Here is a 15,265-nt window from a genome sequence, read left to right on the forward strand (position 1 = left end):
TTACCTGAGCTTCAATCGACCTAGCAATTCCAAAATCACAGGTTTTACAATCAAACTGTCCTCTTACCTGTCTGATTTTTTCATTCTCGTCAAAAAAAAGGAAAGCACTTAACCAATAATCTGAAAAGAAGACAAGTGGCCACCGTGCCCTATACGATAGGGAATAATGTCCATCAAGCTATAAACGGTTAAATTAGAAAACAAATTTTAAATTGAAATAATTGATTTGGGAGAAAAAAGAATCTATTTACAGTAAAATTACGCTTTGAGAATAAAAATATAGCTCTTGTAGTTGTAGTCTTCAGTCTCAAAACTGGTCTGATGCAGCTTCCTTTCTACTCCGTCCTCTACAAGCCTCTTCATCTCCAAATAACTACTACAGCGTACATCATTCTGAATCTACTTACTGCTTCATCTCTTGGTCTCCTTTTACCATTTTTACGCCCCACTCTTCCATCCAGTACTAAACTGGTAATCCCTTGATGTCTCAAAATGTGTCCTACCAACCGACCTCTTCTTTTGGTCAAGTTGTGCCACAAATTTCTTGTTTCCCCAACTCCATTCAGTTCCTCCTCATTAGTCACGCGATGTACCCATTAGTCTTCAATATTATTCTATATCACCTCATTTCGAAAGCTTCTGTGCTCTTTTTGTCTAAACTGTTTATCGTTCATTTTTCACTCGCATACATGGCTACACTCCACACAAATACTTTCACAAAAGACTTTCTAACACGTGAACCTATATTCGATATTAACAAATTTCTCTTCTTCAGAAATGCTTTTTTTGCCATCGCCAGTCTACATTTAATATCCTTCCTACTTCACCCATCATGAATTACTCTGTTGCCGATATAGCAAAACTCATTTATTACTCTAAGTGGCTCATTTCCTAATCTAATTTCCTTAGCACCACCTGACTTGATTCGACTGCATTTCATTATCCTTGTTTGGCTTTTGTTAATGTTCATCCAATAGCGCCAGACTGTTCGTGGGCCCACACTGCGTATCATGAATACTTGACCACAATCTGAGTCTTGGAAAGCTTTTCCGGAAACCAGCAATCCGCCTCTTTCAAGCCATTCTCGTCTCCTTATTAATATTATTGGTTAGACTATTGTGTTCGGACAGTTCACATGCTGCACACAATGCATCCTTATATGATTACTCCGGAAAATCGTATTCACAACAGATGGTCGTAAATTTCTTTTTCTTGATTTGTGTTAAAAGCGACGGAAACCCTCCAAATACTTTCCTGTTGTAAATATTCCATATCTGTGCACATAAATAACAGTAAAAATGGAAGCAATTAAGTTTTAATATAGGATTGATATACTGGCTTGCCTGGCTATTGTGTCCGCCTAGGTCCCATTCCACGAAACTTGTTTGTAGTTAGCAACGGCCTCCGATGAAGCTAAGTAACTACTTAATCAACACAGTTATGTTAAAAAAAACTTGCTAAGTAACATGATGTGTAATTATCTTAGGTCAAAGCGTCTCTGAACCGTACAAAACGTGACTGCGAGAGATCCGGATTCCTTCAAACAGCTATGCGTAACTGAGGGGCTTTGTGTAACACGTTTCTGTACTACTGCATCACTATATGGAATCACTACTTTAAATGGCCGTTATGCCCGCCTGGCCACTTTGCGCGCCATTCTACATATATACACATGTCGTGTTCGTTATCTGTAAACGACTCTATGTCTGCACAGAAAGAAAATCAACTCCGTGCCTTTACTGGTGTGAGACACCGCCCAAATACCCGGCTCACGCTGGTCGATATGCCCAATGGGTCTGGCGGGCAATTGTAATTTGACGGTCAAAGCAGTTAGCTATACGAACAGTTTTCTGCTTTCCATACTCTTACTAAAATTACGTCAAGCAAATGTTGTGATACTAGCCCACGGTTCAATCCTACTTCAAAACCTTACCTATCTCAAATAAATATCTCATGGGAAAAGAAATGCATTGTTTAACTTCCTTTGCGCGACATTTTCACGGACTTCATACACGAAATACGAATTCTCTGTCTGGTGTTGTAATGTAGAAAATGATACAGCGTACATTTACTTTTGTGACTGCGACTTTCCCATTTACATAACTGTAATTAGACCCATCCACCTACGTTTTTGATGAAATAAATATTAATTTTAGGTCTCCCTTGGCAGAAATGCAGGGGTTGGACAAAAATATGGAAACACAGTGAGAGATGTAAGCCTAAACATAAATGCAGATGTTAGCTGAGCCTGCATGTTGCGCTCTCGCGTTTGATCATCAACAGTGCCCAGGCAATATCCTCAGTACGTTGCAAGGGTCAGTCGTGGTCAGAAGAGTGTTCTATGTAGTTCTGAGTGCATTATGTCTGAGATAGGTGAATTCGAACATGGTCAAATTTTTGGTTCGCGTACGGTGGATGCTTCCGTAACCATGGTGTTTCAAGGGGCAACATGTCGAAGATTTATACCGCATACAGGGGAAGCGGAAAACATCATCCTCTAAGGGACAGCGCGGACGAAAGTATATGCTGAGTGAGCATGGAAGATGGTCATGGAAGAGTATTGTGACGAAAAATAAGAGGATGACAGCGGTAAAAGTCACTGCAAAACTGAATATCGCACTCGCGAACCCATTCAGCGCCAATACAAAATGAAGGGAGCTCCGTAAGAAGAGAATGTTGTGTTTCAGGTCTTTCAAAATTTTTGCCCACCCCCTTTACAAATACGCTTGCTGTATTTACGACACGCAAAAGTTTCGTGAACTGCGATTCGCTTATGGATACATAAACTACTTAGCGTCAGGGGAGTTTATCCAACTAACCTTTGTAGTAGCCCATCTGCAGAAAGACAGTTCACAATAGTTAGACTTTAATGGGCTGAGGGTTTCAGGTTGTTTAATTAACTGTCCAGTTTGGAGAATTATGAGAAGTGATGACATTAATATCTGCAATATTTCTGTACAAGACTGTACAGTAGTCTATGAATTTCTGTGAGCGTAATAATATTAAGATTTAGTCTGTTTTGAATGACTGAAGGCGTTTTCAAGATAGATAGCTGTATTGTCTGCAGGCCGCCCAGTGTATTAGATTCGAGGTCCGGTGCGCCGGCCAGCCTGTGGATGGTTTTCAGGCGGTTTTCTATCTTGTTAAGGGAATGCGGGCTGGTTCGGCTTATTCCGCCTCAGTTACACTTTGTCGGCGATTGTTCGCAAACACCGTTTCCACGTACGTGTACACCATAATTATTTTACCATGCAAACATTTGGGGTTACACTCGTCTGGTATGAGTCGTTCCCGGAGGGGGTCCACTGGGGGCCAAACCGTACAATAACCCTGGGTGGGGTGGCGGCGGGGTGTGTGGACTGCTGTGGCATGTTGTGCGGTTGTGAACCACCAAGGGCTACGGCGCGATGAAGCCTCTCCACCATTTCCAGGTCCCCGGTTTAAAATAATGCAATACAGTGGTCTGCAACAAATAAATTATGAGAGATTTCACTGCTCCTGTTTTACTGTTACTAAACGACACAGTAGTATTCGCTCACATTAGTCTGATAAATTTTAAAGTATTTACACTGTGCAACAAAACTGAGGGATCACTCTTTTGAAACGCAGTAACTGTCTCCTATTGCGACACATAATGTTGAAATTTGGCTCAAAGGTGCCTACAATCTTCCCCTGTAATGGTGCGAAAGCATGGCACCCTGCGGGGCGACGCTTCGCACTTCGAGCTGTCGACAAGTGCGAAGAAAGGGCCATTGCTCATAAGTTCGTGTGAGCTGTAAGGTGGGTTCATGTTGTCACATTGGCACCAAATTTCCCACAATTTTACTCAACACCACCGTGGACGTGTCGTACGATGAGAAAGTCGTCACACCCCATCCTATCGACATTTCCACCCTAACTTTGACGCCTCTGTGATGAAGGTCAGAACCGTGACACCCAGTGTTGACATCACGCGGTTTTCTTGTGAGTGGCCGAGGAAAAACATTTCAGGCACACTGCCGCTCAAAATCGACATGAAAAGGCCTCAGGGGAAGCCGAAAAAGGGCGTAGTGTAACCAGTCCACTCCTTGGAGCTTTGATTCCCATATATTCGTCTTCGAAAATAACAGTTCGCAGTGGGATGAACAACATGACGTTCTTGACAATATACGGCAATGCTGCCACCCTATGGGGGTTTCATCATACTCTGAGGATACCGTGGGGCTGTAATCCTATTGAACCTTATCTGAGCCCTCTGGAATGTCTGACCTCAATTTTTCCTCTATTATACAGCGTGAAACCACAAGGGACCGTTCAAAACCATTCGACCAAATCTGAACGTGGATCGATGCACCAGAGGTTGGCGGACTCCAGCTAAGAGGTGTAGAAGAGGTTGCGCACACTCAGGTGCTAGAGCAGTCACAAGGCTGAATGGGTAACAAACTTTCTAACAGGTATATTTTTCATGAGCTCAACAAAGGTGTGTGAATGGCAAAGAGGGTACTGTCGAAGTGGAAGGTCTTAGAGGGACCTTTTTCCATTTTATAATGGACGTGCTTCTGTGATTATGTCACAGAAGCGATGAAAAACATAAACACCTTTTGCTATTTCGGGTTAAGTACAAATTTCCTCGAATGGTTTTGAAGATCCCTAGTGATTCCACCCGTTATATCAGAACAAAAATTGCGGTCGCCCCACACTCCAAAGGGGTCAGATCCCGTATAATAAAGTTGCAGCCCCACAGTGTCCTTAGACTAGGGTTGAAACGCCCAGAATGTGGCAGCAACATCGAACGTTGCCAATAACGTAGTCCTGTAGCTTGTTGCACTGCGAGCAGTGGTTTTCGACCGCGAAATGTGTGGGTACCAACGGGCCAGTGGATGAGGTGGGCTCACTGAGACACTTTATGCCACCCCGTGAGGCCTTTTCATGCCGGTTCTGAGCGGCAGTACGTCTGAAATTTTTTCCCCGGCCACCCGTAAGAAAACCGCGTGATTTCAACGCTGGGTGCCGCGGTTCTGACCTTTATCGCAGGGGCGTCGAAAGAAATAGTGAAATGTGAGGAAGTGACGATTTTCCCATAGTGTGACATGTCCACGGTGGCGTTGGGCAGAATTGTGGTGAAATTTGGTACTAATGTGACTTCATTAACCCGTGTGGGGCAATGCAAACGCACTCTCACCAGCTATACATATATGGCAATATTATAAGATTTCTTAGCGATAGAATAGTTGAGTGGATCCCCACTCCTCACACACAGTATAAATTCAAGTAATTTTTATATTCATGGGACGTTAAAGAGAAGGTATACGCCCACAAATACCAGACGCATAAAAAGTTGCAAGTCAGTATTTGGTTTGTAATTCAACAATTTAGGCATTCGAAATTCGACGTGTGTTTGGTAATGTGTTCAATGGGTGACAAGCTTTTAGCGCAAAGATACGCTATTTTCCGAACCTGCTTATAAATAACGGCATCCGTTATGTAACCGTATTTCGTTGTAGGTTATGTTCAGCTAAGGGAATAGGCGATAGCTGTCAAGGAAAATAGATGGGGGTAACCACTACGAACTGAAAGCTTGCGCTCGCATGAAACATGCTGCGCTTTACAAAAGATTTTCCCATTGCATATGTTGCGACTCTTCGGAAGACATCTGTCAATCGATGAAGATACTAGAGCTGTTCCTTTGAGGTGGAAAAGACAAGTATTTTCCGAGAGTATATCGTCGCTGAAATTGATTTTCCTCCTACGTAATTCATTCTTCGACCAATATTAAAAACAAATGTGCAGAAACAACAAAAAAAGCATGCCAGATTCAAACGAACGCAAAATCCCCAAGATTGGTGACGTTTTACAGAAGGTCGAAATTTAGCGCGGACTTCAATGCGAGATGCTTATAGTAGTTTCCACAACGAAATTTTGTCTCGGAACCTTGCAGAAAATCCAAAGAGATTCTGGTCGTATGTGAAGTATGCTAGTGGCAAGACACAATCACTGCGTTCTCCGCGCGATAGCAATGGAAATAGTATCGATGAAAGTGCTGCTAAAGCAGAGTTACTAAATACAACTTTCCGAAATTATTTCATCAAAGAAGACGAAGTAAATATTCCACAATTCGAAACAATAACAGCTGTCAACATGAGTAACTTAGAAGTAGATATCCTCGGAATAGTGAAGCAAGTTAAATCCCTAATAAAACCAAATCCTCCGGTCCAGACCGTATACCAATTAGGTTCCTTTCAGAGTATGCTGATGTAATAGCTCCATACTTAATTACGAGCATATACAACCGCTTGCTCGATGAAAGATCCGTACCCAAAGACTGGAAAATTGCTCACGTCACAATGTCGATATGCAGCAGAATTTTTTAACATATATTGTCTTCGAACATTATGAATTATCTCGAAGAGAACGGTATATTGATAAACGGTCAACACGAATTTAGAAAACATCTTTCTTGTGAAACACAACTAGCTCTTTACTCACACGAAGTGTTAAGTGCAATTGACAAGAGACTTCAAATTGACTTCGCATTTCTAGATTTCCAGAAGGCTCTTGACACAGTACCTCACAAACGGCTTGTAATCAAATTGCGTGCTTGTGGAATATGGTTTCAGTTATGCGATTGGATTCGCGATTTCCTGTCAGAGAGGTCACAGTTCGTAGTAACTGACGGAAAGCTATCGAATAAAACGAAGTGGTTTGTGGCGTTCCCCACGGTAGTGTTATAGGCCCTCTGCTATTTCTTACCCATATATGCGTACGATTTAAGAGACAATCTGAGCAACCGTCTTAGGCTGTTTTCAGATGATGCTGTCGTTTATCGTCATCAGAAAATAAAAAAAAATATTAAACGATTTAGATGAGACACCTGTAGGGTGCGAAAATTGGCAATTGACCCTAAATAATGAAAAGTATAAGGTCATCCACATGAATGCTAAAAGGAACCCATTAAATTTGAATTACAGTCACGACCAACTGAAATTGGAAAGAACACATATTAAGTGTTGTGGGGAAAGAGAATCAAAGAGTGAGTCTTGCTGGCAGAACACTTACAAGATGCAATAGATCTATTAATGCTTGTCCGCCTTCTTTTGGAGTACTGCTGTGTAGTGCGGGATCATTAACAGATAGGATTAACGGAGTACATAGAGAAAGTTCAAAGAAGAGCAGCAGGTTATGTATTATGGAGAAATAGGGGAGAGAGTGAAACTTCCTGGCAGATTAAAACTGTGTGCCAGGCCGAGACTCGAACTCGGGACCTTTGCCTTGCACGGGCAAGTGCTCTACCAACTGAGCTACCCAGCACGGCACAAGTCTCGGTGCGGAACACAGTTTTAATCTGTCAGGAAGTTTCATATCAGCACACGCTCCGCTGCAGAGTGAAAATCTCATTCAGGGGAGAGAGTGTATGGGCATGATACAGGATTTGGAGTGGACACCACTAAAACATAGTCGTTTCTCACGAAATTTAAATTACCAACTTTCTCCTCAGAATGCGAAAATATTTTGTTGACGCCGACATACATAGGAAGAAACTATCATCATAATAAAATAAGGGAAAACAGAGCTCGTACGGAAAGATTTAGGTGTTAGTTTTTTCCGCGCGCTATTCGAGAGTGGAATAATAGGGAATTACTGTGAAGGTGGTTCGATGAAACCTCTACCAGTCACTTAAATGTGATTGGCAGCGTATCCATATAGATATAGACGTAAATGTAAGGGCTTGCAGTCTGGCAAAGCCGGCCGCGGTGGTCTCGCGGTTCTAGTCGCGCAGTCCGGAACCGCGCGACTGCTACGGTCGCAGGTTCGAATCCTGCCTCGGGCATGGATGTGTCTGATGTCCTTAGGTTAGTTAGGTTTAAGTAGTTCTAAGTTCTAGGGGACTGATGACCTCAGATGTTAAGTCCCATAGTGCTCAGAGCCATTTGAGCCATTGAAGTCTGGCAAATCGTAATGCAAAGGAGACTCTACGCGTAAAAACTAGTAACTAGTTGTCTGGCCAAATGAGCGTCGTATGGTTATCCTGGAAATGTATCCTATGAGACCAACATCTCATTATCAGTACCATATACCAAAGTACACTAGTTGACAATAGAAGTGAAGCACCCAGAACATATGGTCACATGATAGTGTAAGTTCATACACGTACACATCACCTGCAGTTATGCCAATAATTAAAGTTGCAATTCTCCGTGGCAGGTAAAAAAAAAGGCTCTAATGGCTCTAAGCACTATGGGACTTAACATCTGGGATCATCAGTCCCCTAGTCGTAGAACTACTTGAATCTAAACTATCCTAAGGACATGACACACATCCATGCCCGAGGCAGGATTCGAACCTGCGACCGTAGCAGCAGCGCGGTTCCGGACTCAAGCGCCTAGAACCGCTCGGTCACATCGGTCGGCCGTGACAGGTAGAAAGGTCAGCAGAGCGCATTAGTCTTTTTCGTGTTTTGTGTTGTTACCCGTTCTTTTAGGGCATATCAGGGGCGTGAATAGTCTCTTTTCCGTTGAGATATCATAGGTGTGTGTGATTATAAGTTCTACATCAAGTTAATTGATAGGTATACATAAAAATATGTAAAGAATTTAAAAATTGCTTCGGCAAATTCCAATTCAAACACAAATAAAAATATGAATAAACAATATTAAATATGCATGTTGATTCTGCGTCTTTGTTATTGGTGACCTCTATAATAGTGAGTGGTGCTGAATGCCGACGCCAGTCATGAGAAATCGTGGCACAGATGTCGTCGAGGATCATGTTTCTTAAAGAATTAACATTTTGTATACTTTTTGAACGACTTGTTTGTGTAGCGTTGTCAAACGGTAATGTATCACGATCGCTACGTAATGCACGGTTCTGCATCTTTTGGGTTTGTTGCCTTTCGATTATCTTCATGCGATACACAAAATAGACTTTCTATAAATGTGCCGTCCGACGTTGAAAATGCAGTGCTCTGAAACTTGGCTTACAAGAGAACATATATTTGACAAGAAATTATCACTGGTTACCGTTTCCGACTGAATCGGTTTGTGTGGTAATGCATGTCGCAGTGTAAAGTAAGTTTTGGTTGCAGAGTTTCGGAGTTCTGAACTCTCGCTGACGGACACCGCGGAATGTCACCAGCTGGCAGCACCTGGCAGCCCCGATTTGTGCGCCCCTGGCGGCCGCGGGGCGAAGCAGCGTGCGTGGGTGGAGCGGCAGGTCGCGTTGCTGTCGCCACAGGCGGCTCGGATAGGCCAAGCATACCGTCCGCCGCCGACAGGCGCGGGAACTTGGGGTTCGACGCGCAAGTGCGGCAAAGCGCCGCTCAGCCGTGAGGTGCCGCCGGAGCATACTGCGGATGCGTCGGAATTTATTCTCCCTGTTGTAATGTTGTGTACTTTCTGTTCATCTCACATCTGTCTAAGAAAAACGACACAAAAGAAACAAATCTGAAGCTTCATTTGCGTGTGTCTCAAACGTGTTCAGCTAGCGTTGGTCGCCTTCAAAGTAGGGCACATTTGAGATACATACGTGTCTTCATTCGTTCTGTCCACTGCTTGAAACATTTCTACCTGATCTTTTTTCGCAAAGGTGCGCAGGAATTTGACCACTACTGCCATTACCACTGGCATAGTGGCAAAATTCATTCTTTTAGAGGTGACGAAGTTTTCGTAGGCAGAAAAAGAGCCTCACGCTAACAAATTATTTGAGAAACGTGGATCTTCGAAGAGTTGACGGTTTTACTACCCAGAAGGTCCTCACTGATTTAGTGCTGCGGCCCTGTGAATGGTGGTGATGCAAGATCCACTCGTTCCTTTGGAACCAAGGGCGCTTCTTTCTCATATTTCACTCAGTTTTCGCAAAGCCACAACACAATATTTTTACTTTACTATTCGAACAATGAGTACAGATTCTGGGAGTGGGAAAAAATAATTAACGAGAAGCATTGTTTTGAGCTTCGTACTACTCATGTCTTGCCTATGTGCGAATGTAGACGCTCCAGGTGTATACTACTGAGGAAAACCTTCCTGGTTTGCAGCCGGGGCTGTGTTGAGCGTCGGCGACGTATCGACAAGTGTCATTACATCAACAAAATGTCATGAGTACGATACTCGTGTGTCTCAGTACTACTTCCTGCTGGAAACCCCAAAAGCTTTTGAATGATACTCATATCTGTTGTCTGCGCTCGTGTTTGAGACCGCCATTTTCATTGCATGGATTGCTGCTTGGTTCCTGGATCGTATGTAAAAATCCAGGCCTCATTAACAGAAACAACAAACTTTCAAAAATTTGATTGTTCACCAATCTATTCCGAAATAACATACTTCCGTGCTCCTCTCCTTTTGTTCTTCAGACAATTTTTTCAACGGCATTTTTGAACACACTTCCGTCCACTGCTGAAAGATGTTAGCATCTTTTCTGTACGTGTGCAACATTTTCAGCAATACGTCGGACACGCAGTCTTCTCCTTTTCCTGATGGCAACCTCACATAAACCTGTGCGAAAATTTCAGATCAGTCTGACGAATAAACTAGTTTTAACCAAGGAAGTGTTATTCAAATGGTTCAAATGGCTCTAAGCACTATGAGACTTAACATCTGAGGTCATCAGTCCCCTAGACTTAGAACTACTTAAGCCTAACCAACCTATGGACATCACACACATCCATGTCCGAGGCAGGATTCGAACCCGCGACCGTAGCAGCCCCGTGGTTCCAGACTGAAGCACCGAGAACCGCTCGGCCACCGCGGCCGGTGGAAGTGTTGTTCTGAAAACAGTTCTTGTCTACTTCCTCTAGCCCCCCTTTTCTCCAGGTGAATTTTTGTCAACGAACTTTTCCTTTACTAGAGAGAGCGATTCTAGTTACGATCCTAGTATCGTTTACGAGGCGACTTCAAAAAGTAAGTTCCACGTGTCGTCCGACGCTAAGAGCACTGCGTAACGAGAGTGGCGCATTGTCGAAAGAGAGTACTCATGTTCTGGGTGTGGTGCAGACACAGTTCTTTTAAGCTTATCCATTACTGAAGTTTCAGAAGCCGTGACTGTTTATTCAATGTCCATGCTTAAAACTGCAACCAGTCACTTTTTTGAAATAGTTATTTATTATTCTATGAACCGTTTTCCGAACCTTTTCAGGCTCATCTTCATATGGTTTTCTGGAAGTTACATAGCTATTTTAAGCGCAATGCTGGTTGCTGACTCTGTCAAATGAAGACGTAACATGCTTTAATGCATCGCCATGAGTCTTGTCTAACTGTCGATTTTGATCCAAAATTTAGTTTTGTACTTACTGCGTCAGTAAGTAACTACAATAGTGCTCTCTAGAAAAAGGAGAGTTAGTTAACAAAAACTCAACTGGAGCAGAGGGGGCCCAGACGAAGGAGACATGAACTAAGAACATCACTTCCTTGAGTTAAAACTAGTTTATTGGTAAGATGATCTGAAATCTTAGCAAAGGTTTAGTTAAGGTGCGATCAGAAAAGGGAGAATATTGCATGTCCGACGTATTGCTGAAACGTACAGAGAAGCTGCCAACATATTCCAGCAGCGGAGGGAAGTGTGTTCCAAAATGCCGTTGAAGAAATTGTCTGAAGAACGAACGGAAGGAAAAGGGAAGTATGCTTGAAATAGCTATGTAACTTCCAGAAAATCATCTGAAGATGTGCCTCAAAAGGTTCGAGAACCGGTTCATGGAATAATAGATATATTTTTCAAAAAATTGACTTGTTGCAGTTTTACGTATTTACAGTTCTATTTTCGTACGGATAACAAGCGCATCACAGTGAGCAAGTGAAATACTGTGGCAACTGCGAACGTAGTCCAAAGTTGAAGCATGCAGGTCAGCACGGTTCTTGTGGGAATATTTTCCGAACTGCTCACAGATTCACCTTGTAGTTGCGGCGGTAAATGATCAAATGTAGTGTCGCATCCTTTCGTAGTAAAATGGAGCTAACAATCTGACCAAGCCCGCGTAGGCATGTGTGATTTTGATGGGGAAGGGAGATCCTCTATACTGACCACAGCCGACAATACTCAGGCTATCGAGGAACTGATTCGCAGTAACCGTTGATTTTTCAATGATGTTCACTTAGCGGATGTCCAGTGCCTCCGCGATCAAGCTGGTGATTCCTATCGTCGAAGAACTGAACGACTGGTGAAAAGTTCCGACTCTTTTTTATGTAGACTGAGGCGTAAATGCTAGTGGACAGAAGAGGTAGGTGTACTAGGGTGATACGTGCGGTTGCACAAAGCCACTGTGACAGCGTGACTTAGTGGTTCGCCTATATGGCTAGTAAGCAGGGGAACTGGGTTCGAATTTCGGAGGTGTTACAAATTTCCATTCATCGCTACAACCTGCATATATACATTATAGATGTTTGAGACTTCAATAGTTCTGCGAAACCATATAATTTCAATTGATTATATAGACTTGGTGAATATGTTAAAATATAATGTCATCTATCTTTGTCCCTGTGGAGTGCAGTTCAGTATTCGACAAGCGTTACTCGGCCAGCAATACTAATGGGTAATTTACTTTTTAAAGTCTTCTCGTATCATGAACAACAAACATTTTTATTCGGCTCTTCACAAGCATACTTGATAGATGCTATTGTGAAATTTCTCTCACGAGATTAACTGGGAAGCAACTGTCTGATAACTACTCCCTTTGCAGAAGCTGCGGGCAAACGGCATGCATCTTTTTCCTTCTGCAGTTAAATGTTTTCCAAAAATTCGTACTAACTACACGTAAATATTGCATCATTCTCCCACGCATGAGCGTCGTGGAATGCGGTTAGCATAATACTCTTGGTAGATAGGAGCGAGTAATCCGTGACGATGCACTCGTATTGTAATATGGCGGTCAAATTGGCCGTAGAAACATGCTACAGAAAAAAATCACATGATTAGTCACTGACTGCAAGCACCCTCGCCCGTCATATATAATACATTAAGTCCTACTGATTCTGTGATTATTCGCTTATTTGCTGTGTGCTTATAATTTGATCGGATAGTCTCTTACACAGAAGCACGCGGGAAATGAGTACAAGCAATTTGGTGATGACAACAGAAGTTACTGTTGTGCTTTGTATGCTTTGTATTATATATTCACTACCACATATTAAATATGCTCTTTTTAAAACGTTTTATCTATTTTGTGAGTGACTTATGGCTTCTTGGTCAATAGTACATCAACTGATCGACCTTTCTTATGATTTCTTTACTGTTGTTTCTACAATTAAAGGAATGAAAGCAGTGATAGTAATGAGTCACTCTGCCACCGCCTACGTTTAATCGGAGTATAAAACGCTACATCTCATGTATCTTATATCTAATAATACCATACAGGGGATTGGGAGACGTGCATTGAGGAAATGTGCAAATAAATCTCTCCTTTCTTAGCACATCCTGGGTAATTTAAGGGGGAAATACGATTTCCACTTTTCCGTCTTTTTCAGCGGAGATACTCTACTCTGGGAAAAAAATCATGCAAATGACAGAAAAAAATTATATCATTACGTTAAGAAAAAATTTTTTATCTCTACAGGAATTACATTTGGAAACAGTAAGATATCGACGGGTCAACAGTAATAAATAACATCTTATTGGAGTGACAGATATACAGAAAAAGTAAAAGCTGGACAGTGACTTCAGAAATGTAGCTAGTTGATTATTTTTTATAGACATTGGTGAACCTAAAATTCAGATAACATGAACTCGTAGAACTATGCGATGAGATAACAGGAGTAAAGCCGTATGGAGAGGAACATGTAAAGTTACCTTATCTTATTCCATAGGTCAGATCAGTTTTGTGGCTCTGTCGTTAATACCATGTTGATATTCTTGCCGTGAGCGATTATTTCAATGCTAAGCGAAAGTTTAGAATTATCAACAACAGAATTCTTCCGTATTTTGAATGGTATATTCGATCTCAGAGACATTCATCAGCTTAGTATAGGTATGTCAGCGCCTTTTCTTCGGAAAGAAGGAATATCCACCACGGTGTTGATGTTTTTCTTTCATTAGCCTTGATTCACATAAAGCATTCAATTTATTTCGAAGCTCAGTCTATTCTTATCCGTAATTTCAAATATCGTCAGTTGTATCAAAGGAAAACTTGAAATTAGCAAAAAATTATGTTGACTAAGTTATTACAGCCACTGTTTCCAGGAAGTGAAACTAGTGTATATCAGCTGAACGTTCTTAATCGCTCATTCCTTCATTTGATGTTACTAAGAGGTCCGAATGAAACTGAAAACGATTGATAATGTTAGAAGAAAGAGTAAATTAAAGCATGTACCGGTAATGCTATTCGTTGTTTGTAAGTAAAAGCAGAATTTTCAAACTTCTTAGTTTGTGTTGGTCTCCTCATGAAACCGATATTTTCGCAGTCGCCTGTAAATTTAATGCTTCACAGATGGTGTATAAAGGAAGAGAAAATTTTTATCTAACACGAGTTTGACAGCTACGGAACAGCAATTTGAAATTTCTCGCATTATGTACTCGTAATAAAATTGGTAGTCGGAAGCTACCGAATGTATGTTTTTAGAAATTTTATTTACATTGACTACACATTACATATATCTCAATTAAAAGAAATGTCATCCGTCAAATTCGATCGCGAATTTATTACACTATATATAATTTGAAACAACGAACTAGAAGCTTTACGCAACATTAGAAACAAAGACGAAGTTAACCACATATTGAATGATGCTTGATATTTTAAAGTGCTATCTGATAAACAACGATCGAACACAGAGCATTATAAAGGGTGTTCCAGAAGGAATGGTCAATATTTACAGATATGATGGGAACGCTCATTTGAATCTTCATACGGATTCATGCCCTGTTTCGAATAGTTTCCAACGTAGAAAACATTTAATGTGTATGTTCGGTATCATGTCGGTAGGTCAAGTCATTTTAATAGAGCGAATGAGGGCAGAGAATTAGTTGGCTTTTTCCGAAAAATTGGTTTGTTGAACTGGTTGAAGACGTTCCTTTGCCGATGCAGAATGCACTGTCGTTTCATCATGTCGGAATCCCTCCACATTTTGTCAGAAATGAGGGGAACATCTCAATTGCACTTACCCCAATCGCAGGGATTGGTCGTGCTAGTACAGTTAACTGCCCACCAACACTGCCGCACCTTACGCAATTAGACTTCTGTTTAAGGGGTTGTATGAAGTCTGGCGCGTACAAATGATATATGAATACACGAGATTAACGGCTTAGTTGCATCATGGATGCTGCTGGCCTCATTAGAGAACGTGCAGAGATGCCCAGACAAGAAACA

General features: G+C 41.8%; 1 non-coding gene across 1 annotated transcript; it reads right to left on the reverse strand.

Moving 5' to 3' along the window:
- Window positions 1-7,213: 7,213 nt before the first annotated feature.
- Window positions 7,214-7,287, reverse strand: Trnaa-ugc (transfer RNA alanine (anticodon UGC)). Its single transcript has one exon. It is a non-coding gene; the product is annotated as a tRNA-Ala (tRNA).
- Window positions 7,288-15,265: the final 7,978 nt, after the last annotated feature.

This window comes from Schistocerca serialis, chromosome 2 (assembly GCF_023864345.2).
Source record: "Schistocerca serialis cubense isolate TAMUIC-IGC-003099 chromosome 2, iqSchSeri2.2, whole genome shotgun sequence".
Taxonomy (NCBI): Eukaryota; Metazoa; Arthropoda; class Insecta; order Orthoptera; family Acrididae; genus Schistocerca; species Schistocerca serialis.